The sequence below is a fragment of the Dasypus novemcinctus genome, chromosome 8 (genome assembly GCF_030445035.2).
Source record: "Dasypus novemcinctus isolate mDasNov1 chromosome 8, mDasNov1.1.hap2, whole genome shotgun sequence".
Classification (NCBI taxonomy): Eukaryota; Metazoa; Chordata; class Mammalia; order Cingulata; family Dasypodidae; genus Dasypus; species Dasypus novemcinctus.
This window is the reverse complement of record NC_080680.1, coordinates 65628017-65655364: the sequence shown is the minus strand read 5'-3', so window position 1 is coordinate 65655364 and position 27348 is coordinate 65628017. Positions and strand designations below refer to the sequence as shown.

Below are 27348 nucleotides of genomic sequence, written 5' to 3'. Positions count from 1 at the left end.
CTTGAGTAAGTGCTTAAGAATCTTCTTCTCTGTGAATTTCTATTTTTAGGCATATCAAGCCAGTTTCTAATGAATAATACTGATACTCTGAAAGTTAAAATTCCAAATTTCACTTTTCAAGTTTATATGTCACATCATTATTCACCATACATTTATATGGTTGGAAAAAAAAAAAGTTAGCAAAATCCTAACAGAATAGCAAGATCACAGTATTTATTGTGGGTGAATATCCATGGAGACCTCATGTACTCCCAGACTAAAGGACTCAAGTCCAGGGTGGCTCTCAGTAGGAAAGTGTTACGATCCATCAAAAGCCACAGATGTGTCTAAAGCCCTACCCTCCTCAGCCCCAGTCACAGGACGCCTGTTCAGGCACACGGGCCAAGGCAATTTGCAAATCACTCTTGAATAACAGGGGATGTACAATTCTAGCATATCACATATCTAGAGACTTGAAAGCTAAGAAAAGAAGTAGCAGGACAATATGTATAAGTACAGTTGAAGATCCTATATTTGAGGGCTTGGGCTTGCGACAATACAGAAGGAGACAAAATTCTCTTTAAATAGAAAATTAGTTTTGATTCAAGAAAGTAAGCAATAAAATCTGGATAGCGCAGGATGTGATCCAGCACTTTGACGTAGATCAGCAGATCATTCAAAACACGGAAGACAGGAAGAGACAAACACACAAATGGAGTAGCCCAGACCAAGCATTCTCCAGGCACATTTATGAAAATCCTAAAGGGTTGGAATAGAGGGCAAGCTGCTGATAGGATCTAAACCACTCTGTGTGTGTACTGGCTTTGCAACATGTAAATTAAATGTGCAGCTTTAGGTATGAGTAGATAATTTATATGTATATACACACTGATGCAATGTATGTATATGTGAATGTATGTGTGTAGGTAGAGTTTTCCTCAAAATTGACCTGCAATTTTGTTTAGGAAAGTCAGGTGAACTGTCTTGGAGTGATACCAAATAAGCATTTACAGAGAAACATGACTGTAACAAAGTGTCCAGCACAGGTCCTAATTCTAATCCTATTTGACGGTGCCTCCTCCTTTACAAACAGTACAAGAATTGATTCTGGCTACTTTCATTTTCAGACCTCTCACCACAAGATGGGATTTAAAGCATCTATACCAGTTGGATATATTTATTTAGGGACTCAATACAATCATTGGTACTCCCAGAGTAGCACAGACACTAGGGCTTTATTGATTTATTAGGAAAATATTCTCTTACTGTCTCCATGACAACCTGAAAAAGAAATTCATCTGCCTTTGCACTTCATCTATCTCGCAAGTCTTCCTCTGTGTTTTACTCCTTATTTTTCTCCTTCTTAGATTCTTTCCCCAAAGCTATTCATCTTTTCCTTACCTCATATCAACAAGGAAATCATTTAACTTCTGAGAATGGTTGTCCCAGTTTACCTTTTTTTGGGGGGGTAGGAAATGGCAGACTTACCCCACAATGGAATCCCTGCCAGCAGGAAACCCCACAACCCGCCATCCCACCACTCCCACCTCCTCATCCCCGTAATAAGAAAACCCAGACATTTAGCTGGACCTGAAACTGCCCTTGCCTGAGAAAGCACGAATCTCTGAGACAAGAGAGGAAATGCTGTAGACAATAGCAGAAGCTACACAGTCCTCAAACTCTCAGCTTTTCACCACACCCACTGGTGGAATTCGTTACCAGTAAACACACATTGCTCTAAGTATCATTCTTTATTAGAGATGAAAGAGAAAAATCATTTGCTTTTGCTTTTAAGTCAGCTTAGCTCCAGATATGGTGTGGATGAAAATAGGATATCTATGCTTCCCTGAGCTCAAAGCTAGAACCCTTTGCTGCCTAAAAAATTGTTCTTTTCTACGTTTGCTGAGCATTATTTCTCTCTTGGTACTCCAAGATGGTCAGTGATTTCAGATCAAATTGAAAAGTATGCTGGGTGCGGTGGTGCATGCCTTGAGTCGCAGCTGGCTTGGGAGGCTGAGAAAGGAGGGATGCTGGTGCTCAGGAGTTCTGGGCTTTAGTGAGCTATGCCGATCAGATGTCCACACTAATTGGCGTCAATATGGTGACCTCCCGGGAGCAGGGGACCACCAGGTTGCCTAAAGAGGGGTGAACCCGCCCAGGTCAGGTCTAAAAGTAATGAGGGCAGGGAACATGATGAGGGAGCACTATTTATATTTCTCATCAAAAGTATCTAAGGGGAAGCAGATTTGTCTCAACAGATAGAGCGTCCACCTACCACATGGGAGGTCCAGGGTTTAAACCCAGGGCCTCCTGACCCATGCGGTGAGCTGGCCCATGCACAGTGCTAATGCACGCAAGGAGTGCCCCGCCACGCAGGGGTGTGCCCCACATAGGGGAGCCCCACACACGAGGAGTGTGCCCCGTAAGGAGAGACACCCAGCGCGAAAAAAGTGCAGCCTGCCCAGGAGTGGCGCCACACACACAGAGAGCTGACGCAGCAAGATGACGCAACAAAACGAGACATAGATTCTGGGTGCTGCTGACAAAAATATAAGCAGACACAGAAGAACACACAGCGAATGGACACAGAGAGCAAATAACGGGGGGGGGGGGGGAGAGGCAGGGAAGGGGAGAGAAATAAATAATAAATCTTTTTTAAAAAAGTAGGAATTACATGTACAAAGGAAATCTTCATGTTTAGTCTTATAATTAGGAAAGAAAGCCTTACTAAGCAATAAGAAATATTTGAAGTTTATTCTACATAAAATAATAATTAAAATAATAATGGACAATAAGGAAAAAGAATAACAAAAGGATCAGATATACTTTATACCATCAGAAGGTCCCTCTTACCTAACCCCAGCCCTTCTCCCTCTGCTATGATTTAAGAACTTCCAGAAATTGTTCAGGCTCTCCTTTCTCCCCTCCATATATCTCTGGGCTCAGTCCAGCAGCTGTATATCTGCCTCTTTCCAGCTCCTGTCCAATGATGCTTTAACCATAACGTCAGCCTTGCTCTCAAGCATCATTACCTCTGGGAGCTATGGCGCTCCCCTGATTTCATTCTCTGCAGCCTTCAGACTCACCTGATGCCCCTCTCTGTCACCCTGGAACTTGGTCCATTGTTCTATCCTTCTAGTTATTTGGCAAAGAAAGTCAAATTTTGATCTCAACTGTCTGAGCTTCGGTTTTCTCATCTAAAAAATGGGCCAGGCCTAGCCATTTCAAATAGTTGTTATATTTAGAAATACTTCATTTAAAACACCTGGAGCAAAGCTTAGAACATATTAGGTATTCCAGAAGCAGCAGTAACAATAATAACAAGAATGATAATAATAAATTAGAAGTAAATAATTCCACATTATGAAACAAGTACTAACTCCATAAACAAAAAGTTGTTCACCTACTTCAAAATATATATTGAGCCAATAAAATTATAGGAGTCAAATAAATAAAGACAAAAAAATTATAGGAGTCAGACACTTTTTAAAATTTCTACCTAATCGTTGCCCAAAAAAAACAAACCCATGAGATAGCATTATCATCGTTTTCCATGTGAGGGAACTCAGACCCAGAAGAGCTAAATAATTCACCCAAGAGCTATCAAGTCCTAAAGCCTTTTTTTTTTTTTAAGATTTTATTTTTTTATTTATTTCTCCGCCCCCCCCCCCCCCCCCCCCCGCACCCTCCTTTCGTTGTCTGCTCTCTGTGTCCATTCAAGTCCATTCACTGCGTGTTCTTCTGTGTCTGCCTGTATTCTTGTCAGCAGCACCCGGAAGTCTTAACCCTTCTGTGAAGCCAGCCCTGAGCCTAGAACCCATGCTCTTATTTCACCATTTGTGTTCTTTTCAGTACTAGAGATGTAGATAAACGGCTCTTGCTATTGAAAGCCATCCCAAACCACGGTTTGAAGGGCCCTGGAGGGAGTTTTCAGAGTCCGACATCTGATACATGAATCCACAATCCTTCCCCTCCAGCACCACCCTTGTTCTAACCGAGATGGCTTCTCCCGCCTCCCTTCCTCACTCTCTTTCTTGCCCTGCCTTTCCCCCACTCCAAAGTCCTCAGTGCACCCATGCAGAATATTAAGTGATCTCAAAGTTCCCCTTCCAAAACACAAAAGCACCCACCCAAACCATCATTCCCCCTCAAATTATCACCCTTCTTCCCTCATTACAACTCTCATAAGCTTAGTTTCTCACCCACTAGTTATGAGAAAGGGAGGCTTCTAATTACTAATTCTGCCTTAAGAATAACTTAACTGACATTCTTCCTTTGTTTTAAAGAAGATGCTTAGGGAAGCGTACTTGGCTCAGTGGTTAGGGCATCCATCTACCACATGAGAGGTCCAAGGTTCAAACCCCGGGCCGCCTTGACCCATGTGGAGCTGGCCCATGCACAGTGCTGATGTGCGCAAGGAGTGCCCTGCCACACAGGGATGTCCCTGCATAGGGGAGCCCCATGGCAAGGAGTGCGCCCTGTAAGGAGAGCCACCCAGCGCGAAAGAAAGTGCAGCCTGCCTAAGAATGGCGCCACACACACAGAGAGCTGAGACAACAAGATGACACAACAAAACGAGACACAGATTCCTGTGCTGCTGACAACAACAGAAGCAGACAAAAGAGACAAGAATGCACGTGGACACAGAAGAACACACAGCAAATGGACACAGAGAGCAGACAATGGGTGGGGAAAAGGGGAGAGAAATAAATAAAATAAATCTTTTTAAAAAATTAAAAAAAATAAAGAAGACACTTAGTGCCAACTGGCTACCTCATTGGTCAAATGTCCCCGTCTGAAAATAGTTTATTGTTTTGGGGGTATTTTTGAGTAAAAGAGGTTGGCCAACATAACGATTTGAAACAGAATGTCATTCTTCTAAACTTACTTACTTCATCTACAAATAAAAGCTTTCTGAAGTGATCACCATTCTCACTGCTCTCCAGCAATTGCTCCTCCATTCCCATTCAAGCTTACCCAAAGAGCCAGGATCAAAAGCGCAGTTCAACTCTTTTTGGAAGATGACCAAACCTTTTTCTCAACCACACCTTCATCAATACATTCCTCCACTGCACATTTTACCTTTTTCCATTGTTTTCATTTTGAAAAGAATACATGCACGTATTTTTAAAACTATGCAAACCTACAAGTGTATACAATAAAAATGTATTGTCTTGCCTGTCACAGACCTCTTCTTTGACTCTCCAAAGATAATTACTCTCACATTTTCTAAGTTCCCTTCCAAATGTTTACCATCAATAGGTGCATACATGAATATGGTTTTCCCTGAATCAGAGAAATATAGAGTTTTACCTGGCTTTCTCATTTAGCAATATGTCTTGCAAATCTTTGTAGATCTGTATATGTAAATTATTTTACTCCTGTAAAATTGTCATATATTATTCCATTGTTGAGATATATCTAATTTTTTTAGCACTTTACCTATTGATAGACATTTTCTAATATTTTCCTATTGTGAACAGTACTGCAATGAACCTAATTATGCATACACGTTTGTTTATATTTGTAAGCATAGCTATAGAACAAAGGCCTAAAATCATAATTGCTGAATCAAACAGTAAGTGAATTTTGAATTTTGATAGTCTCAACTTGTCCTCTAAAAATTTTTCCAATTTGCACTTCCTACAACAGTGTATAAATGTCACTGCTTCTGCATATCTTCATCAATATGTTATTTCCACCATATATTTTCCTTACCTCTCTGTGTAGCTGCTTTTGACCTGTTGATGAGGTAGTCAGTGTAAGGAATGACAGTAGGGTAGTGACCAGGAATTAGGACCAAAGTGTAAGCATGAAAGCAGAAGTCTTAACAAGCTAGCATATGAAGTGGGTACAGCTAATTTTTATTTGATAACTATTTTAACAAATAGACAGTTAAACGTACCCTACAAAATAGTATCTTTTAAGGTCACTGCCTTATTCTAAGGATGTTGCCTATATTCCAAATATCTTTGCAACTGGTCTTTGGGTATGTTTTCCAGAGTTAGTGCCCCATTCTCTCTCTTTTTTTTTTTTAAGATTTATTTTATTTACCGCCCCACCCCCACATTGTTTGCACTCACTGTCCACTTTCTGTGTCCATTCACTGTGTGTGCTCTCTGCGTCTGCTCATCTTCTCTTTAGGAGGCACTGGGACCCAGATCTGGGACCTCCCATGTAGGAGAGAGGCGCTCAGTGTCTTGAGCCACCTCAGCTCCCTGGTTTGTTATGTCTCTCATTATCTTTCCTCTTTGTGTCATCTTATTGCATCAGCTCACTGTGCCTGCCTATTGCTCCAGCTCACCTTCTCCAGGAGGCACCAGGAACTGAACCCGGGACCTCCCTGTGGTAAGAAGAAGCCCAATCGCTTGAGCAATATCCTCTTCTCCCATTCTCTTTTTCCTCTTCAGTGGTGACAACACTCTGCATTTTAAAGCTGTGTTTGATTTTTCTGATAGCCAAAGGCATCACAGTTCAAGTCCTCTGGGAAAGAAAATTGGTTATCAAGCAACATAAAACATTTTTGTTTAAAAATGAGGTGTCCCTTAAAATAATATGTGTGTGATAAATTGTGTCTGAAGACTGTATCCAGTGAAGAGTTTAAATGTTTGATGCCATGTGTGAACAATTTCCCAAGGTCACAGCTCTGAAGGACAATTCTCATTTGGATATAGATATTGTGGTATGTTTGCCTTAAAAACTGATTGTTTTATAGTTACAGATCATAAAACCTCTGGTCATAAAATCCCTCACTATATCTTGGAGGTAGACCATGCTTGTGTAAATAATGGTATCACGTTCTAACTTAGCTAGACCACTTCTGGCCCTAATGTAGCTAGATTCCACTCTATACCCAAGTAGACCACTTCTATTCCCACAGAGCAAAAGACTATGTCTGGCTTAACTAGAAAATAAAAGAGGAATTTACTTTCAAAAGAATATTGTTAAAGGATGAGAAAGTTCTAAAACATAAAATCACTTTAAAGATAGGAATATACATAATATTTGGAGACTCTTTGGTTTGTAATAAAGGACTTTAAAATTTGAGAAAGAGAGACATAGAAAGACGCAAAAACTCTATCTTGATTCCACATCTGCTGCTTGCCAGGATGGCCACACCCCACTGCTCCATCTCTAACAGCCCTGCTTTGTCACAGTTCAGTTTCAACTGACTTAACTGTCCTTTTGGTCACTTTCCAGTCATACTTTCCAAATCTGCTGTTTGCTATTTCAGAAACTCATAATCTCTTAAAATTTTGTAGTGTGCACCTACTACCTCAAATTTGGTTTACCCATTCCTTCCTTGATTCCTTAAAATGCAGTTTCCTGAAAATAGACTACACTTTGAAGTCAGAGATGGGTTTAAATCTTGGCTTTTAGTTGTGACCTGAGAAAATATAATTCATGGTTCTCGGCTTTTCTAAATGTAAAAAGAAAAATTATTTAGGTTTTTCTAAATTAGTTAAGCAACAAATGTTCACCAAAAAAACTGAAAAATGTTTATACAAGGCAAACATTTATCTGTTTGGTAGATTTTTGTATGCGTGTTATACATATATAAGCTTTGTGAAAAGGGAGCATAATATAATATTTATTGTTCTATATTTTACACTGTTTCCCTTGACAACATTTCCAGTGAGTAAGTTGTCCAGCCTCTGCTTGCATCTGCACCATGGCCAAAAACTACATAACTATAAAAGGAGTCGCTTCTCATTGCTGCTGCTGCTGTTGTTGTTGTTGTTATACTGTCTCTGTGGTTGGCTTTGGAAGGTCTTCTCCATTTTGGTTTTAAATCTTCCTACCTCTAAATTGCATCCATTTGTCACATTTCTGTCCTCTAGAAAAATAAAAATAAATTTAATCGCTTTGCCACATGATAACCTTTAAAATGTTAGAAGTAATCATTCACATCTCTCTGGATCTTTTCTTCTCTAAGCTAGGTAGCCTCAGTTGGGATTTTTTGGGGATTTTTGTCCATTTCTCACCTACCATTATTGCCAGGTCCTTGGCCATCCTAACACTACATCCTGCCAACTCTTTGACCTCTCCTGTCCTTCAAGGCCTCCCTCAGGTCCATCCCTCACCTAAAACCCTTATCTCCTCAGTGCAAACTCATTTCTCTTCCCCAACTTTCACTGTACTTTATTCTGTTTTCATTTCTCTCTTCAGCTAGACCATAAAAGGTATGTCATATTTCTTTTGGAAAAACATCTACCCACCTACTTTTCATCCCTTCCATTTTCCAAACCATAAGAGAGTATCTCAATGCTATTCCAAGTTAATTTGGTTGACTTTAGCAGCCATTTCCTCTTTTTATGTAAATATATTTTACATGGATTGTTTCGATCTTTAAAATATTCTCAATGGCTTACTAAGAAGTAAATTATGAGTTGTGAAGTAATAAAAAGCTTGTAACATAAAAGAGAACTCTGTTCACTATGTGGGCCCACTTTTATTTTTAAAATGTGTAGGAATAGTTTTTAAAATCATTACTCTGGAGTCATCCTGCCTAGGTTGAAGTCCCAAAGACACTCAACAGCTGTGTGACCTCTGTTTCTTCATCTGTAATATGGGGATAATAGCAACCACCTTGTAAGGTGAGGACTACAGGAGTTCCCAGTAAGACAAGTAAAGCGCCTGCCTTAGCACCCAGCACAACATTGTCTACCATTGTGGTGATGATCACAACAACAAAGGAAAACATCTATTGCTAAGTAATTTTTGTTTTCTTCTTTTTGTTGATCCACATTTATACATTTTTTATGATCCTTTAGCATTTTTTAAATTACGTATATACATATGGTTATTTTTTTAAGCAGGGAGTTGAACATTATAGAATCTCATCCTGGCTCTGTCACTAACCTGATCTATGTGCTTGGCCAAATCTCTTCATCTTTCTGGGTCTTAATTTTCTAACCTGTAAAATGAGAAGGAAAAGGGATAAATGTTGACAATAGTAAGAGTAATGCTTTACAATCGAACAGGCCTTGACTTTTTACAAAGCACTTCCATATGCAGTAGCTCAATAGGAAATACTCCTTCATTAGTATCAGTGATATTTCATTCACTTCTATAGTATGACAGAGAACAAACACATCTGAAGGGTGGTCATTGTTTCATATGATATATATTGGCAGTGAATAAGCTCATGACTGTTTTCCTCTTTATTCTTCCTGATTTCTTTTCTACCAACAAGCTTCTTTGAGCCCCCAACTTGATGGGTTAAAGCCCCAAGGACATGTGAGGGTAAGGTCAGCATAATACACATTACTCAAAAGTCCTGAGTCAGTCAACTGGAACTTACTTGCTTGTTCAAAAGAAACAGAATAAAATTGTTGGAGCAATGAAGCCAGGGTCTTGATGTCCAGATTTCATTGTGTTTGACCAATGCCATACTTGAACTTGAATAATTAAAATTATAATTACATTTTAAGATGCATCAACATTATCTTCATTGACGTCTTAACGGACACTTAATAAATGTCAGGCAAAGTACATTGTGTATTTTTGCACCTGACCTTCACAATAACTGTGAGGGAGGCATGATTATTATACCTATATTTAAAGAGTTAATGGAGGCACAGGAATGTTATGTAACTTTCCAAAAGTCACAGAACAAAAAACTGGTAATATCAGGTTTTATACCTTGGCAGCCTGACTCCAATACTCATGCTTTCTAAAAGCAAGTTTCCATTCCCTCCGGAAGATGGTCAGATATGTAGGTGTATGCCCCTAAACAAGGACTGTATAGTTTAATATTTTACAAATTCTTCAGTCCATTTAGACACCCCTGTACTGAGAAGGTGGAATGATTGAGCTGGATGTAGAGATCTGTGTATGCTAAGACACCCATCGATAGGGTCACGTGCCTGTTGGATCACAGGCCACCCTTGAGTTGGTATTTCACTGAGGATTTTTTGGTATGGTTAGAGCTGACTTGTGGTGAATATACTAAAGGCATTGTATTTCATTCTATTACTTGTATCCAACTCTCTCAGTATGAGATGCGCCGTTAAAAAGGAAATAAGGAGAAAACTGTCAGCCTATGAAACAACTTGTCACTGATTTGTTTCAAAGCCTAGAATTCACAAAACCTTTCATTCCTTTTACTCCACAAAGGTCCTTCTCCTGCCAGAAAGCTCCTCTTCCCAAAGCCAACACTGAGAAAATAAGGACGGAACAGCAGGTGCCTTCTTGTCTCAAGTGGCTTATTGACATGGCTGAGATATTTCAGACTGGGTGACACCCATTAGGCTGGTTATGCCCTGCATAGGAAAAATCTTGGGGTACTTTCTCCCTGGTAAGAGGGAGTGGAGTGGGGTGGGGAACATGCCATATTATGAATCAGCCTTTCCCTATTTTCAGTTTTAGTGCAGCTTCACTTATGTTGCCCAAGTGTGACTCCATTGCAGGAGAGGATTGAAGGTTACTTTGTGGTACCACTAAAAGGCAAAAGGAGGAGAAGGGCTCATGACAAGGTTACTAGAAGAGCCCACCCAGGGCAACTCCTCCCTGTGTTACAAATGTCTACCAGGGAGACATGTGATGAACTGAAGACAGCATAGCCCTAGGAGTCAGGAGGTCAAGATTCAAGTGCTCCTCAGGCTAGAGACTTGGACCAGCTTCTTTCCCTATTGAGGCTCCAGTTGCCTCACTGTTTGGAAGGGATAAAACCTCACCAGATGGTCAGGAAGAATTGATGAAATATCTCATACAGGCATGCTTGCTCTGAATCAACTCTAGGGGCCTGTGTCAAATGCTGTTTGTGAGTTTATTTTTCACAGATCTGGCCTTGCCTCTCATTTTACCCAGGAGCTTGTCCTCGATCCTTGAACCTCTTACCAGGCACAGGAGAGGTAATAATCTGATATTGCCTTGGGTGTGACCCCAGTCAATCTTGTTAATAAACATCGCTTCCTGTTTCTCCACAGTGAGAAAAGAGGAGGGAAGCAAGGTCTGAGGAGAGCTATGAGGGCCACCCGGGGTGAGGACCTAGGCAGGGACAGCAGAAGGTCGCTCAGGCTGACTCAGGCCTATGGTTTTTCCTGTTAAATGATTCACTTGTGGAGGCAAATCAGTCCGAGATATGAGAACACTTCTCTGCCTCTCCGATGAACTTCTAAATTAATTGGCACTTCTTTGTTTTTGTTTTTGTCTTTCCTATTTCACTTCTCTCCCTCTGTCTTTTCTGAAATATGATTTCAGAGTTTTCCATTTATGGTTGGGTCCTTGCTACCCCTCATTTAAATGCCCTGGGAAGGAGCCTTTGTCATAGCAAAGAAAGTCTGTGCTATTACCCATGACTTTAAATCTATTTAAATGGCTATTTTAAATGATAATTCATATTCCTTAAATTTCCTTGTATGTTTTTGGACTCAAGTAGATCAAATTATAAATAAATAAAATTTCACAGTGTATAATATAGAGTGAATCCTGAGCTCCCTAGAAAACAAGGTCTGGATAATGTGAATTTTCTATCTTGAAAAGATTATCATTGCAAACACCCAAATTTACAGTTCTTTTGAATGGGAAGTCCTTCTGATTTATATAACATATATAACATTTTTCTTCAGAATAAAATGTAACTTTACTTCATTATTAAAAGTCATTATTCCTACATCCTTTTGGCACTCTGAGCTACCATTTGTTCCTACTCCAATGTTTAACTCAGGTGAATTTTAATTGAGGGCTTTCTTTCATGTTCTGCTTAACCTTCTTGCATCATCATAGCCATAACATCCTTTAATCAGAAAGAGATGGTTTTACATAGGAGGCACTCAATAAATACATGTTGAAGGAATGAATTCTGGCTCATCTCAATAACTTCTTAAAGTTGATCTCCATCTATGACAGGGAGCTCTGGCTGCCTTTAGTCTTGGTGCAGATTGGGTAATCTAGTCTGAATTATCAATTACGATTACATCCTCAGATGACTGTCAAAACAGTGAAAGCTGGTTAATGTCCAATGTAATTTGCTCCAACTTTGGAATGAGACAAAAGAGCTAAGAGAATGTTGAGTACACACTCTTATTTCTTGGGCAGTTCTTTTTAAACTTTTCCAACTAAATACAATGAATAGCTGAGAATAGTGAATAATGACACAGGGGAAGATCAGGAGAGGAATGTAAATTAGCCCCCAAGGGCAAAATAATCTTTGAAGTTGCATGATTTATTTTTAGAATTCAGATGAATTTTGCACTCTAATCCATAATATATCTGGGTTTCATTTAAATATAAAAGAAATTTCCCTTCAAATTTTTTTGGGGGAAAATGTATCTTCCAAGATGTTCCCTTTTTACCATGGCAAACCACCAAGAATCCCAAGTACATCTGGCCCAAGCAGAGAAACATCTAGAAATTATTCTGGAGGAGGCTTCAAGGGAGCATATAGCCTTCCCCCACGCCCCCAGCTTCACCCCAGGGAGGAAAAGCTCTGGAACACAGACAACCTAAGTAGACCCACAACTCTAGAAGGTGTCAGGATTTGAGAAGAAAAAAAAAGATGAAAACTCTAGATTTCTGGAATTTTTCTTTTTCCAGACATCTCTTGAATCAATTCACTGCTTGCTTGCTTTCTACATGTTTGGTGATGTAAGAAGCATAGGAAGATACCCCCTAGAATTACCAGACATCCTGGTTTTCTCAGGACCAACCTGCTTTATGACTGCTGCCCCACTTAAATATTAATAGCACTCCTTTTCACATGTACAATGTTTGATCACCTTCCCCACTCTCCTCCACCTTAGAATGACAACAGGTGCCAAGCTAAAGGAGTCATAGACAACATGATATCAATCTTCTTTCTAACTTCAAAAAACCAAGGGAGAGGAGTCCTCATGATGGATATCAGTTTAATACAGGTCTATATCTTGGTTAGTAATAATGAAGTTGCCTTTTCCTCATATATTTCTACAGTTAGGAGTTTATAATCACCATTGGCTGCTCCTTGAGGGATGGAGGTTCAGGATCCAGGCCATCTTACACAAATTATGATAATATCTATAGGGAGGAGACAGGAGAAGAGGCAATTGGGAAGGTGCGAGTGAATTAGGCTAACTAAACATCATCAGGGAAATTAGGAAGCAATATTTTACCATAAAAGAAAAAATCATAAATGGAAAATTTTCAGTTAGAGATGTAACATGAATTTTAATAATTAGCCCTTGCAATGACCTTGCATTTGAAGACATGAGAGAAAGGATCATTATCCCATGAAGGTACCAAGAGCAGCTTGCTGGAATGGTAGTTATGGTTGCCATTTGGCAGAATATAATAGACTGATAGTCCCAGCTGCTGTCCACTGAAATCCATCACATTGGTTCTGAATCCATGTTTGCTATGGCTGCTTCCAGCCAATAACTGAGCACAGTGGAGCTTACAAACCAGGTCCATTCCTGGAAGATGCAAGTCTCTACTGATGGACAGCTTTGCCTTGCAGACTCCCAATCAGCCTTGTCAAAACTTTCTTAGAAATGCAATCTTTAATCTTTATTGTTTTAATATTAACATTCATGTAGGCATAGTCCCCACTCCTTAAGAATTGCAATCTCCCAGCATCCTCCAGCTCCCTCTCCTGTTTTCCCCCACAAGCATGTTCCCAGCAAATCTCTTGCACAACAAATCTCTTGGAATCTACTTCTCAGAGAACCCAATTAACACAGTGGTCCAAGGAGAATATGTTTGAGGGACAGGAAGAATTAGACTGTTTAATACATTGATGAAAATTTGATCCAAGACTAAGAGGGCCAATAATGGATGACCGTAAGAAAGACATGTTTGATCAAATGTAGGAAAAAACCTTCTGAGAATAAGTAGGTGATTGTGATGGTGGTAGTGAAGGTGAAAATAATCAAAGCCTGAAGTGATTTCTTTGCATATCTAATGTTGTATTAAGTCAAAGGGCCAATGAGAGAATCTGATTAGATTCCCCCTGTTTTGGGCAATATGGATAGTTTGGCTGGTGGATGGATGGACTGGAGGTCTTTTAAGAAGACTATAAATTTTTATCTGGCTTTAGATTTATGATTACAAGGTTTTGCATAATCAGAAAAGGTGAAAATGTTCATTATTTGCATCAGATATTAAATCCATTCAAAATTTTTCAGTTGCTAGAAATGTATTTATTATAAAAGCAATAATTTACATTTTTATATTCTATGAAAGTCTTCAAATGTGTGGAACTTTGGATCACTGACATAGTAATGTTTATATAACTGAACTGAAATATGTTTAACATACATTATTACATTCAAACATAACATCAACTGTATGAGGTAAGGAGGCCAATAGCATTTTACCAATGAAAAAATGGACTTGAGGAAGTTAAAAAGGTAATATATTGTAAAATTCAACCCGGAAGCCAAATTGTGGTAGGTAGAATTTCTAGGAATGATGCACTGGATTCCAAAACCTTATCTCTGCAAATGTGTGACTGCAAATCACTTCTGTGATTACCTAATGTCATATATAGCATAATTTACCTTTAAAAGGGGACATTATACAGTGACTTAATCTAATCCTTAGAACCCTCAAAAAAGCAGAGAATTGAGGGTTTCTAGGAAGATGGCATTGTAGTAGGCAGACAGGGCTCAACTCTCTCACAAAAACAATGGAGAAAGGGCCAAAAGCTGTCCAAGGGGCCTACTCTGAAGGTCAGCAGACCAGGACAGTGCTGCTGAACTTCAAGGAGGGTAAGGAACAGATAGACAAAGAGTCCAAAACAACAAACATGAGTTACTAAACCCCTGTAGCTGGGAAGGGCTCTCATCCTTCACCCACAAGACAATAAGCCTCAATAAAACCCCTCGCTCACTGCAGCCAGCTGAGAGGGGAACAGACATCTTCTTCACTGTCAGCTCTCTACTTTGAATTTGGCCAGTGGAGCCCACTTTGAATCTTGGTTCTGGCCAGACCAGAAACACAGGAAAGCAGAAGTTGAAAGAAACATTTCCGTGGAAAGGCTCACTGACACCTATCATCTCCTGACCAACCAGGAAACTGCAAGGAGAAAAACTGTTTTCAGGTCTTTCTTTTGCCCCATCCCTGAGGAAAAAATCTGTGCACCATTAGTGAGTCCCTGGTTTCCTTTTGATAACTTAAGCTAGACAATTTTAAAGATTTAGAATAAGTTGAATCAAAAATGAAAGAAGAGCTATGGAAAAAAAAAACACTAGGCAAGAGAGAAATTGACCATCAGAGTAATTTTACCATCATCAGGAAAAATTACAAACCATACTAGGAAACGGGAAGAGATGGCTCATCCAAAGGAACAAACCAAATATCCTGAAGAGATACAGGATTTGAGATAACTAATCAGTGTTAATCATACAAATCTCCTAAATCAGTTCAAAGACTTGAAGGAAAATAAGACTAAAGGGATAAAGGATATTAAGAAGACGCTGTGTGGACATAAAGAACAATTTGAAAACTTGCAAAGAAGAGTAACAGAGTTTATGGAAAGGAAAGAAATAATGGATGAGACTAAAAATATATTAAATTTTAATTGTTCAAAGACAGAATTAGTGATTTTGAGGACAGAACAACTGAACCAGAAAAGACAGGAGAACAGAAAGAGAAAAGAATGGGGAAAAATGGAACAGGGTCTCAGGTAAATGAATGACAATAAGAAATGCACAAACACTCACATTATCAATGACCCAGAAGTGGAAGAGAATGGAAAGGGGGCACAAAGAATATTTGAGGAAATAATGACTGAAAACTTCCCAACCCTTATGAAAGACATAAATATCAATATCCAAAGACAACGCACCCCAAATACAATAAATCTAAATAAACCTACTCAGACACACCTACTATTTAGAATGACAAATATCAGAGATAAGGAGGGGTTCTGAAAGCAGCAAGAGAAAAGCAAAGCATCGCATACAAGGGAACCTCAAAAAGATTAAATACCAACCTGTCAGCAGAAACCATGGATGCAAGAAGAAAGTGATATGATGTATTTAGAGTAGTAAGGAGAGAAAAACTGCCAGCCAAGAATTCTGTATCCTTCGAAAATGAAGGTAAGTTTAAAGCCTTTACCGACAAACAAACACTGAGAGGGTATGTTACCAAAAGAGCAGTATTACAAGAGATACTAAAAGGAATTCTGAAGCCTGAAAAGAAAAACCAAGGGCAAGAGACTTGAAGGAGAGTATAGAAATGAAGATTATTAGGAAAGGTAAATTAAGAGGCAAAAAAAACAGACAATTGTAAGATATGACAATGGAGAACCAAAGGACAAAATGGACAAAGTAAGTAATGCATTTACAGTAATAACATTGATTCTTAATTGCTTGAATTCCCCAATCAAATACATAGATTGATAGAGTGCATTAAAAAAATATGGGCTATCTATATGCTGTCTATAAGAGACTCACCTCAGATGTAAGGACATAAGCATGTTGAAAGTGAAAGTTTGGAAAAAGATATAGTAACCAAAAAGAGCTGGATTAGTGACACTAATATCGGACAAAATAAATTTTAAATGTAAAACTGTTATAAGGGATGAAGAAGGTCATTATATATTAAAAAGGGGCATTTGCCAAGAAGAAATGATTATAGTAAGTATTTATGCACCTAACCTGGGTTATTCAAGATACATGAGGCACATACCGGCAAAACTGAAGGGAGAAATAGATGTCTCTACAACAATAGTGGAGACTTCAATACACCACTCTAAGTATTGGGTAGAACATCTGGACAGAGAATAAATGAAGAAACAGAAAGCTTAAATAATGTGATAATCGAACTAGACCTAACAGACATTTATAGAGCATTACACCCCAAAACAGCAGGATATCAAGCACTCATGGATCCTTCTCCAGGACAGATTATATGTTTGGTCACAAGACAGGTCTCAATAAATTTAAAAAGATTGAAATAATACAAAACACTTTCTCTGATCATAACTGAATGAAGCAGGCAATCAAATAAATGGAAAAAGGGAAAATTCATGGAGATTAAATAACACACAATTAAATAATCCGTGGGTCAAAAAAGAAACTGCAAGAGAATTCAGCAAATATCTTAAGATGAATTAAAATGAGAACACAACCATCAAAACCTATGGGACAGCACAAAGGCAGTACTGAAAGGGAAATATACAGCCCTCAATGTTTACATTAAAAAGGGAGAAAGAACTAAAATTGAAGGTCTAACTGCACACCTGGAGTAACTAGAAAAAGAACAGCAAACTAATCCCAAACAAAGCCAAAGGAAAGAAATAGTAAAGATCAGAGCAGAAATAAATGAAATCAGGAACAAAAAGAAAAAAACAACAGAATCAACTAAATCAAAAGTTGGTTCTCTGAGAAGAGCAACAAAATCAAAATCAACAAACCCATAGCTAGACTGATAAAGAAAAGAAGAGAGAAGATGCAAATAAATAAACTTAGAAATGAGAGGGGGAACATTACCACTGACGCTGCAGAAATAAGAGCGATCATAAGAGGGTACTATGAACAAGTGTATGCCAAAAACCTAGACAATGTACACGAGATGGACAAATTCCTAGAAATGCATGAACAATCTACACTGACCCTAGAAGAAATAGAAAACCTCAACAAAACAATCACAAATAAAGAGATTGAAACGGTCTTCAAAAACCTCCCAAAGATATAAAGCTCAGGGACCAGGTGGCTTCATTGGTAATTCTTACCAATTATTTAAAGGTGATCTAATACTAATCTTGCTCAAGCTTTTCCAAAAAATTGAACATGAAGAACACTACCAAACTCATTCTATGAAGCCAACACCACCCAAATACCAAAACCAGATAAAGATAGTCCAAAAAAGAAAATTACAGACCAATATCTCTAATGAACATAGATGTAAAAATTCTCAACAAAATACTAGCAAACAGAATCCAAAAGCACATTAAAAGAATAATGCACCACAGTCAAGTAGGTTTTATCCCAGGTATGCAAGAATGCTTCAACACAAGAAAATCAGTTAGTGTAATAAATCACATTAATGAATTAAAGAAGAAAAATCACATGAGCCTCTTGATTAATGTTGATAAGGCATTTGAAAAAATATAGTATCCTTTTTTTTTTAATTAGCCCACCTCCCCGCCCCCCACCCCGTGGCTTTTTGCATGCTCCCTGCTCTCTGGGTTCATTCTCTGTGCATTCTTCTGTGTCTGTATTTATTTATTTTATTTCCCCTCCCCCTTTGTGGCTTGCTTGCTGTCTGCTCTCTTTGTCCATTCACTGTGCCCTCTTCTGTGTTTTTGTTTGTCTCCCTTTTTTTTTTTTTTTTTTGCTTTACCTTACTGAGTTGGCTCTCCACAGCACTTGGAGGCCAGGTGGCTCTCCGCAGCATCACGTGAGCCTGCCTTCATAAGGAGGCCCTGGGATGCAAACCCAGGGCCTCCCATGTGGTAAATGGGAGCCCAACTACTGAGCCACAGCCGCTTCCCAGCATCCTTTCTTGATTAAAAAAAAAACTCAAAAATATAGGAATAGAAGGAAACTTTCTCAATATGGTAAAGTGCACATATGAAAAATCTACAGCCAGCATTGTACACAACAGTAAAAGACTGAAAGTTTTCCCACTGAGTTCTGGAACAAGACAAGGCTGCCCACTTCACCACTGTTATTCAATATTGTGCTAGAAGTTCTAGTTAGAGCAATTTGGCTAGATAAAGAAGTAAAAGGCACCCGATAGGAAAGGAAGAAGTAATACTTTCACTATTCATTGATGATATGATCCTATATCTAGAAAATCCTGAAATATCCACAACAAAGCTACTAGAACTAATAGACAAGTTCAGCAAAGTGGCCAGAAACAAGATTAATATGAAAAAATCAGTAGTGTTTCTACACTTTGCTGATGAGCAATCTGAGGAGGAAATCAAAAAACAAAATCCATTGATAAGAGTGACTAAAAGAATCAAATATTTGGAATAAATAGGACAAAAGACCTGTAGTCAGAAAACTACAAAGCATTGCTAAAAGAAACTGTAGAAGACTTGAATAAATGGAACGGCATTCTATGTTCGTGGACTGGAAGACTAAAAATCTTTAAGATTTCATTCATACAATCCCAGTAAAAACCCCAACAGCCTTTTTTGCAGAAATGGGAAAACCAATTTACAGAATTATTTTGAAGAGTGAGGAGCACCAAATAGCCAAAAATATCTTTAAAAAAGAACAAAGTTGGAGAACTCTCACTTCCTAACTTTGAAGCATATTATTTAGCTAAGTGGTAAAAAGAGCATGATACTGGCATAAAGACAGACAGATTGATCAATGAAACTAAATCAAGAACTCAGAAATGAACCCTCATATCTACAGTCAAGTGATTTTTGACAAGACCATCAAACCCTCCCAACTGGGCCAGAATAGTCTATTCAGCAAATGGTGCTGTGAGAGCTGTATATCCATATCCAAAAGAAAGAAAGGGAACCATTATAGTACACCTTACACAAAAATTAACTCAAAATGGATGAAGAGGGAAACAGACTTGGCCCAGTGGTTAGGGCGTCCATCTACCACATGGGAGGTCCGTGGTTCAAACCCCAGGCCTCCTTGACCCGTGTGGAGTTGGCCCATGCGCAGTGCTGATGCGCGCAAGGAGTGCCCTGCCACGCAGGGGTGTCCCCCACGTAGGGGAGCCCCACGCGCAAGGAGTGCACCCCATAAGGAGAGCCACCCAGCGCGAAACAAAGTGCAGCCTGCCCAGGAATGGCGCCACCCACACTTCCCATGCTGCTGACATCAGAAGCGGACAAAGAAACAAGACACATCAAATAGACACAGAGAACAGACAACCGGAGGAGGGGAGGGAATTAAATAAATAAATAAATCTTTAAAATAAAAAAAAAATGGATGAAGAACCTAAATATAAAAGCGGCAACCATAAAACTCTTGGAATAAAATGTAGGAAAACATCTTCAAGATCTTGTTTGGGTATAAACCTTACACCCAAAGCACGAGCAACAGAAGAAAAATAAATAAATAAATGGGACCTCCTCAAAATTAATACCTTTGCACTGCAAAGGACTTTGTCAAAAGGGTGAATATGCTGCCAACTCAATGTGAGAAAGTATTTGGAAATCACATATCCTGTAAGGTTTTAATATCTATGGTATATAAAGAGCTACTACAACTCAACAATAAAAAGACAAACTACCTAATTAAAAAATGGGCAAAAGATTTAACTAGACATTGTCCAAAGAAAAAACACAAACAGTGAAAAGAAAACACATGAAAAAATGTTCAGCATCACTAGCAATTATGGAAATAAATGCAAATCAAATGAGACATCATTTCACACCTACTAGAATGGTCACTATTAAAAAGTTGGAAAACCCCAAGTGTTGTGGAGGACGTGGAGAGATAGGAATGCTTATCCGCTGTTGGTGGGAATGCAGAATGGTACAGCCACTGTGGAGGACTGTTTGGGAGTTCCTAAGGAAGTTGAATATAGACTTGCCATGTGACCCAGCAATACCACTACTAGGTATATGCCCAGAAGAACTGAGAGCAGTGACAAGAATAGACATCTTCACACTGATATTCATAGCAGCATTATTCAAGATTGACAAAAGATGGAAACAACTCAGATGTCCATCAACTTATGAATGGATAAACAAGTTGTGGTATATGCACACAATGGAATATTATGCAGCTGTAAGAAGAAATGAAGTCGTGAATCATATGACAACATGGATGAACCTGGAGGACATTATGTTGAATGAAGTAAGCCAGACACAAAAGGGTAATTATTGTATGATTGCACTATTATGAACTAAATATATTGTGTAAACTCATGGAGTTAATAATTAGATACAGATCACTAGAAAATAAAATGAAGGTAGAGAATGGAAAGCTGAGGGTTATTCTGTGCAGAATTGATAAAAATAGTTGTTTGTAAATCTTTGGAAATGAATAGAAATGGTGAAAGCACATCATGGTGTTTGTGAGTAGCAGAGCTATTATATGGGTATGACAGTGATTGAAAGGGAAAGTTTAAGGACATTTATACAACTAGAAGGAAAGCTAAAAAATGTAACATGGGATTGCATATCACAGTGAAACCTTGTGTTTAATAATAATATTAGTAATATTGCATATATGAGAGTGTTTTTACAAAATGTGAGTATAAGTAAACTAGAGAGAAGGAAACAGAATAGCAGCTATGTACAGCACAGAATGCATAGAGAGACAGATATGATGAAGGATTTTTTTGTCTTTGGTTTATTATTATTGTAATAAGGAAAAAATGCTCTAATAATGATTGTAGTGATAAAGGCACAATTACGTGGTGATACCAAATACCACTGATTGTACACTTTACATGGATTTATGTGTTATTAATATATATCACAAAATGATTTGTTTAAAAAATGAAAAAAACAGGGAGTAGATGAAAGTAAAATAAAATATATTATTTTTCCATCAAAAGAAGAAAAAAGAAAAGAAGCAGAGAATTTTCCATGGCTGGTGGCAGAAGAGAAAAGGGGAAGAGAAGTCAGAGAGAGATGCAGTAGAAGGGGAAGTCAGAGAGATTCTAAGCAGAAGGAGATTCGTTGGGCCATTACTGACTTAAAGATGGGGGCAGGGGGGATGTAGAAGCCTTGAGGAGGAAATTAATTCTGCCAACAAGCAGTGAGGTTAGGAGGGACCAGGCCTCAAATGAGAACTGCATCCTAACCAATACCTTGGCCTTGTGAGTTTCTAAGCAGAGAACCCAGCTGAGCCAAACTACCTGGACATTGGACCCATAGAAATCATGAGAAATAAATATATGTCGTTTTAAACCACTAGGTTTGAGGAATTTGTCACACTGCAGCAGAAAACCAATGCATGGGTTTCTGATTTCATCACTTTCCACCACACCACAATGATGCTTAAATAAGCTAATAAAAGCAAACTGAAATAGTAAACTGAAAGGGGTACCACACTAGCCATCTAGTTTTGCTAATTTCATTTTTACTAGAATTTTAGCAGTAAGGGTGATTTGTTTTTGCTCTGCCTTCATTTGTTTTGGGTCCTAAGCCTTTAGGCCTAAACTCATCTTCAAGAAGACAGAACCGGGAAAGGGACTTTGGCCCAGTGGTTAGGGCGTCCGCCTACCACATGGGAGACCCGCGGTTCAAGCCCCGGGCCTCCTTGACCCATGTGGAGCTGGCCCATGCGTGGTGCTGATGCGCGCAAGGAGTGCCGTGCCACACAGGGGTGTCCCCCACGTAGGGGAGTCCCACACACAAGGAGTGCACCCATAGGGAGAGCCCGCAAGGAGTGCACCCATAGGGAGAGCCGCCCAGCGCGAAGGAGGGAGCAGCCTGCCTAGGAATGGCTCCGCCCACACTTCCTGTGCCGCGGACAAAGAAACAAGACGCAGCAAGAAGACACAGAAAACAGACAACTGGGGGAGGGGAATTAAATAAATAAATAAATCTTTTTAAAAAAAAAAAGACAGCAAAAAACTTTAAAAAAAAAAAAAAAGAAGACAGAACCATATGGGAACCCTGTAATTTATGCATGATTCTTCTGTAAACCCACAACTTCCTTAATTAAAAAGAAGAAGAAAACTCTCATTTTCTCATGTTGATTGTTTACTTTTAAATGTTTCAGGTAAATTATAAATAAAATAATTGAAGAATAAAATATTTAAGGTTAATTTTGCTGCAATAGTTTGAGAATTTTTTAAACTCTCTTTATAATATACTGAAAGTACCATGGGGATTGTCTGAATAAGTATAGTGAGGAACTAGTGTTCTATCTGTCCATTCTAGTCCCTTCTGTAAACTGTGCTCCCCTTCTGGAAATTATCTTCCCCCAGTATAACCAAGTGGCTCTGAGAAAATATCCCCTATTAGTTTCCTGTGATTACTGTAACAAATTACTGTAAAATTTGTGGTATAAAGCAACAGAAATTTTATCCTGTCACAGTTCTGGAGGCCAGAAGTTCAAATTCAAGGGGTCAGCGGGGTGGCATTTCCTCTGAAGGTTCTAAAGGGAAAAGAATCCTGCCTTGGCACTTTCAGCATCTGGTGGCTGCTGGCAATCCTTGGGATTCTTTGGTTTGTAGGTGCGTCACTCCAATCTCTGCCTTTGTCTTCCCATGACCTTCTCCCTATTGTGCCCTGTGACTCTAATCTCCCTCTCCTTTCTCTTATAAGTACACCAATCATTGCATTTTGTCCAGGATGATCTAATTTCAAGATCTGTAACTTAATTTCATCTGCCAAGACCCCTTTTCTAAATAAGGTCACACTTACAAGTACCAGGAGTTAGGAGCTGTCCATATCTATTTTGGGGGACAGACTGCTGGGTTCAGATTTTGGCCTTACCACTAACTCACTCGAACAATGTACAAGTTATTTAGTGACTATGGGCCTCAATTTTCTCATGCATATAAAGATATTATATATAGTCTCTTTTTCTCAAGCAGCCGGGAAGATGGCAGACATTCTGACTGAGCATGCCTACCAAAAGCAGCCAACAATCTTCCAAAACAAGAACAGGATCCTGCTTGGAGAAACTGGCAAGAAGAAGCTCCTGTGTTACTACAAGAATATCCATTTGGACTTCAAGACACCCAAGGAGGTCCACTGAGAGCACCTTCATCGACAAGAAGTATCCCTTCACTGGTAACATCTCCATCCAAGGGCACATCCTCTCTGGCATGGTCCCCAAGATGAAGATGCAGAGGACCATCATCATCTGCAGGCATTAACTCCATTAGATCCACAAGTATAACTGCTTCGAGAAGCTCCACAAGTACAAGTCTGTGCACCTGTCCCCCTGCTTCAAAGATGTCCAGATCATCAACATCATCACAGTGGGCAGTGCTGGCCCCTGAGCAAGCCCATGGACATCAACATGCACAAGGTCACAAGGCTGCTGGCACCAAGAAGCATTTCCAGAAGTTCTGACACTGGACATCACCTCCCAACCCCTCCCCACCTGGCTCAGTCTAAAGTTATTTTCCCATCCAAATAAATAGATATATAAACACATAACTTACATGTAACAGTTAGGTACAAGAACGTTCAAGGCCACATTGTTAATAACACCAAAGATAAAATAAAATAAAGTGGAAGCAACTTAAATATCCACTAACAGTAGAATAAATTATAGTAAAATCATCCAGTAGAATATTATTTAGCAAGAGCAATAAACTATAGCCACACACATCAATATTGATGAATATCAAAATAAAATGTTGAAAAGCAAATCAAGTTCTAGAAGAATTCATACTATAGCATTCCATTTATTTCAAGTTCAAAAACAAATGCAAGGAAACCATGTATTGTCTAGGGATACATAAGAGGCAAAACGAAAGAAAAACAAAGTAATGGTTTCCATACAATTTAGGATAGTGGTAACTTCTAGAAACTGCATGCAGATGCAATTGGAGAGAGAACAAAGGTACATCTAAGGAATAATAATTCTATTTCTTAAACTGAGAAGTTTGTATATGGATATTTGTTTCCTAATCCTACTGTAAACTTCACATATATATGTTATGCACTAATACATGATAATTTCAAAGCAGAAATAATAATTATAGTAACTAGATGTGACATCTTGGGAAAATTAAATAAGATCATACATGTTTACAACAGTATTTAGCAAATAGATTATAAATAAATTATAGGAGTTATAGTGATGATGTTATAATGTACAGATATTAGTACCACTTATAAGAAGAAAATACCAAAAACATAGCTAATTTCTATACACTATTGTATCTCAAGACCCTTGGGTATCTGTGTTAAATCCAAAATCTTTTAGAGAATCCAGATTGATGGTTTTCAACTTTAACTCACCTGAAGGATAGTACCAGAAGAAATACTGAGATTCTTACCCACAACCAAGAGTTCATCTATACTGATGAATAAGAGGTATTTACTTACCTGAAAATAGAGAATTTAGGAGAAGACCCTTGAGGAAAAAGTTATTAACTGCATCTGTGTACAGAAAATATAGACAGTGGATCAAGTACTGACTATAAACTAGTCTATCTAGAGTCTCTTCACAGAATAATAAACCTGTGAAGTTAGTAAAGCACCTTGGCCATCATCTCACTTAATTATCTTCTTCTACAGCTGAAGAAACTGAGGCTAATGGAGGTTGGTTAACTTCTTCAAAATCACTAGTGAGTTTGTGGGAAAGTTGGAACTAGAACATATGTCAGGATGGAAGCTGCAAAAAGTATACTACTATGGGTGTTCACCAGACCATACAGAAGGAAAGATGAGAGATGGAAGGGAGGGAAAGGGAAAGTGAGTGAAATCAAGTATGGGAGGTCCAGCCCTCACTTCCCTTCAGAGAAACATGGGAGCCAGCACCCATCGAAGCTTCTCTAGAGTACAGTCCTAATACACCACTTTTCAGGGTAACACCTCCAAATGAACTCTTTTTGAGCCAGACACATATAATTCTGAGCAGATAACATCTCATGCAATTTCCCAGAACTCAGCACTCTCTGTTTTACCCTCTTCTGAAGCTAATCCATTTGATGGGTATGCAATACAACAATTGTTCTTTTTCTGCTTTTGAATCATTTTTATCCCTAGCCAATCACCAATCTAAGACAGAGTTTATAATTATTCATTCAACAAGTACTCACCAGAGAATCTGGTACATATAAAGACTCTATACTGGGCACCAGAAATGCAATGAGAAATGGCTTTTTAAAATGCCATTTACCTTGTACCATCAGGAGAGACAGGGAGTTATTCAAAATAGACCAACAAGAAGACTAATACTTCCAACCCCTCTATCACAAGGACAACTAAATAAAACCTCATAGAGAACCTTTACTTGCTTCAGGACCTTATCAGCTTGAGTCAGCTGATAGGGAAAGTAAGTCTTATGGCTGAACTCTTGAACCAGGAAAGGATCAGTCCAAAGTTTCTGTCAGGTGACGTGACCTACAAAAGTATTCCCATTCCCCGGCTTATCTTTATGACTGACAAATGATTAGCTGTTATTTGCTTTATGTGCTTGGAAAATATGGTTAAATTGCAAAAGCTGTCCCAAGCAAAAGGTTTCCTTCTGGGAAAAAAGAAAATTTAACCCCTAAGTGAAGAATGTAAGATGCAAGTTTTGATTAAAGAAGAGGAGCTTAGATTATCAAACTGTTTTTTGGTTTTTTTTGTTTTTTGTTTTTTGTTTTGGTCTGACGTTCAGTGATTTGTGGGGCTTCTTTAACAAGCATGGAGGCCTCTGAACAAAAACCAGATCCTTCTCTAATTTTTATATTCTAATTTTTTGCCACTTACAGCATTTAGCCCATAACAAGAAAGCATTGCCTCATCAGTTATCCACTCAAAGACATTAAACAATTTAATGATTTATCAGAAATGCACAATTAAATATCCATTTTGGGGGAAATCTCTAAATTGTAAAATCACTCATTTTTTCCTTCTCTGTAAATGAAAAAGTTGAATTATAATGGAAACATAGTAGTTGGTTTCTCTGAAGGAATAATTCAGTATACAAAGTTAAGTTTAAACTTCCCTGTTCATTAAGGGAAGCTAGGCTTGAAATCCTAGAGCAGAACTGTCACCAAACTAAGTATTTAGTGACTATATGCACTGCCACAGTATAGCTTAACCAGCTTATTAATTCTCAAAGTACATGTATTGAATGTAGAACAATGTACATAGACAAGAGCTCAAGCAATTAGAATAATACTCTCTTCTCACCTGATTTATTGTCTAAAACACTGAGTTCAATGAAGCACCTACCATCCCTAAAGGCAGGGGTTAGTAAACGAAAGCCAATCAATCAAATACCAATCTCCAGAGCTCATTGAGAGAAGCAGTGTTTTATTCAACATGTAGTATCGGAATAAAGTAAAGTTACTTTGCAAAGATCAATCCTAGAATCAAGAAAGCAGAGAAAGTAGGAGCACAAACATGTACTTCTATCAGACAAGGCCACAGGAACATATTTTAATATCAGAAATTATTTCAGTTTAAAGAAAAGAATGCAAAGACAAATGTTGTCATAGTCAGAAACACTTGGGTTGGGGGATTGTGTCTTGTGGTTTTTTTGCTTGTTTTAGTTAATTTTCCTATGGTGAGTCAGTTTGTTTCTCAGACCTTGCCCCAAAATACATTGAAATCAAGTTCTTGAACAGAGATCCAGGATGCCTTGCCTAATGACACACACTCCTTCTCCCTTCTCCTAAGCACATTTTGTCCCTTCAGATGACGTTCACCATGAAATTAAATGGCTCTGTCAGAAAGCACCTCATAAGGAGATCTTTGGGCTGTCTGAAGGCAAGTCACACCACCTCAGCCTGGCCCTATGAGAAGACTAAGATGACCAGTGAGTCCTCCTGCATAAGAAATGGCACATTGTATGGGTGGTTGCAATGCTGGGTGGAGGAAGGCAGGACTGG

The 27348-nt window shown here is 38.7% G+C and overlaps 1 pseudogene; it reads left to right on the top strand.

Moving 5' to 3' along the window:
* LOC101423985 (small ribosomal subunit protein uS17-like) overlaps positions 1 to 26077 on the top strand; it is a 68088-nt pseudogene extending 42011 nt beyond the window's left edge.
* Positions 26078 to 27348: the final 1271 nt, after the last annotated feature.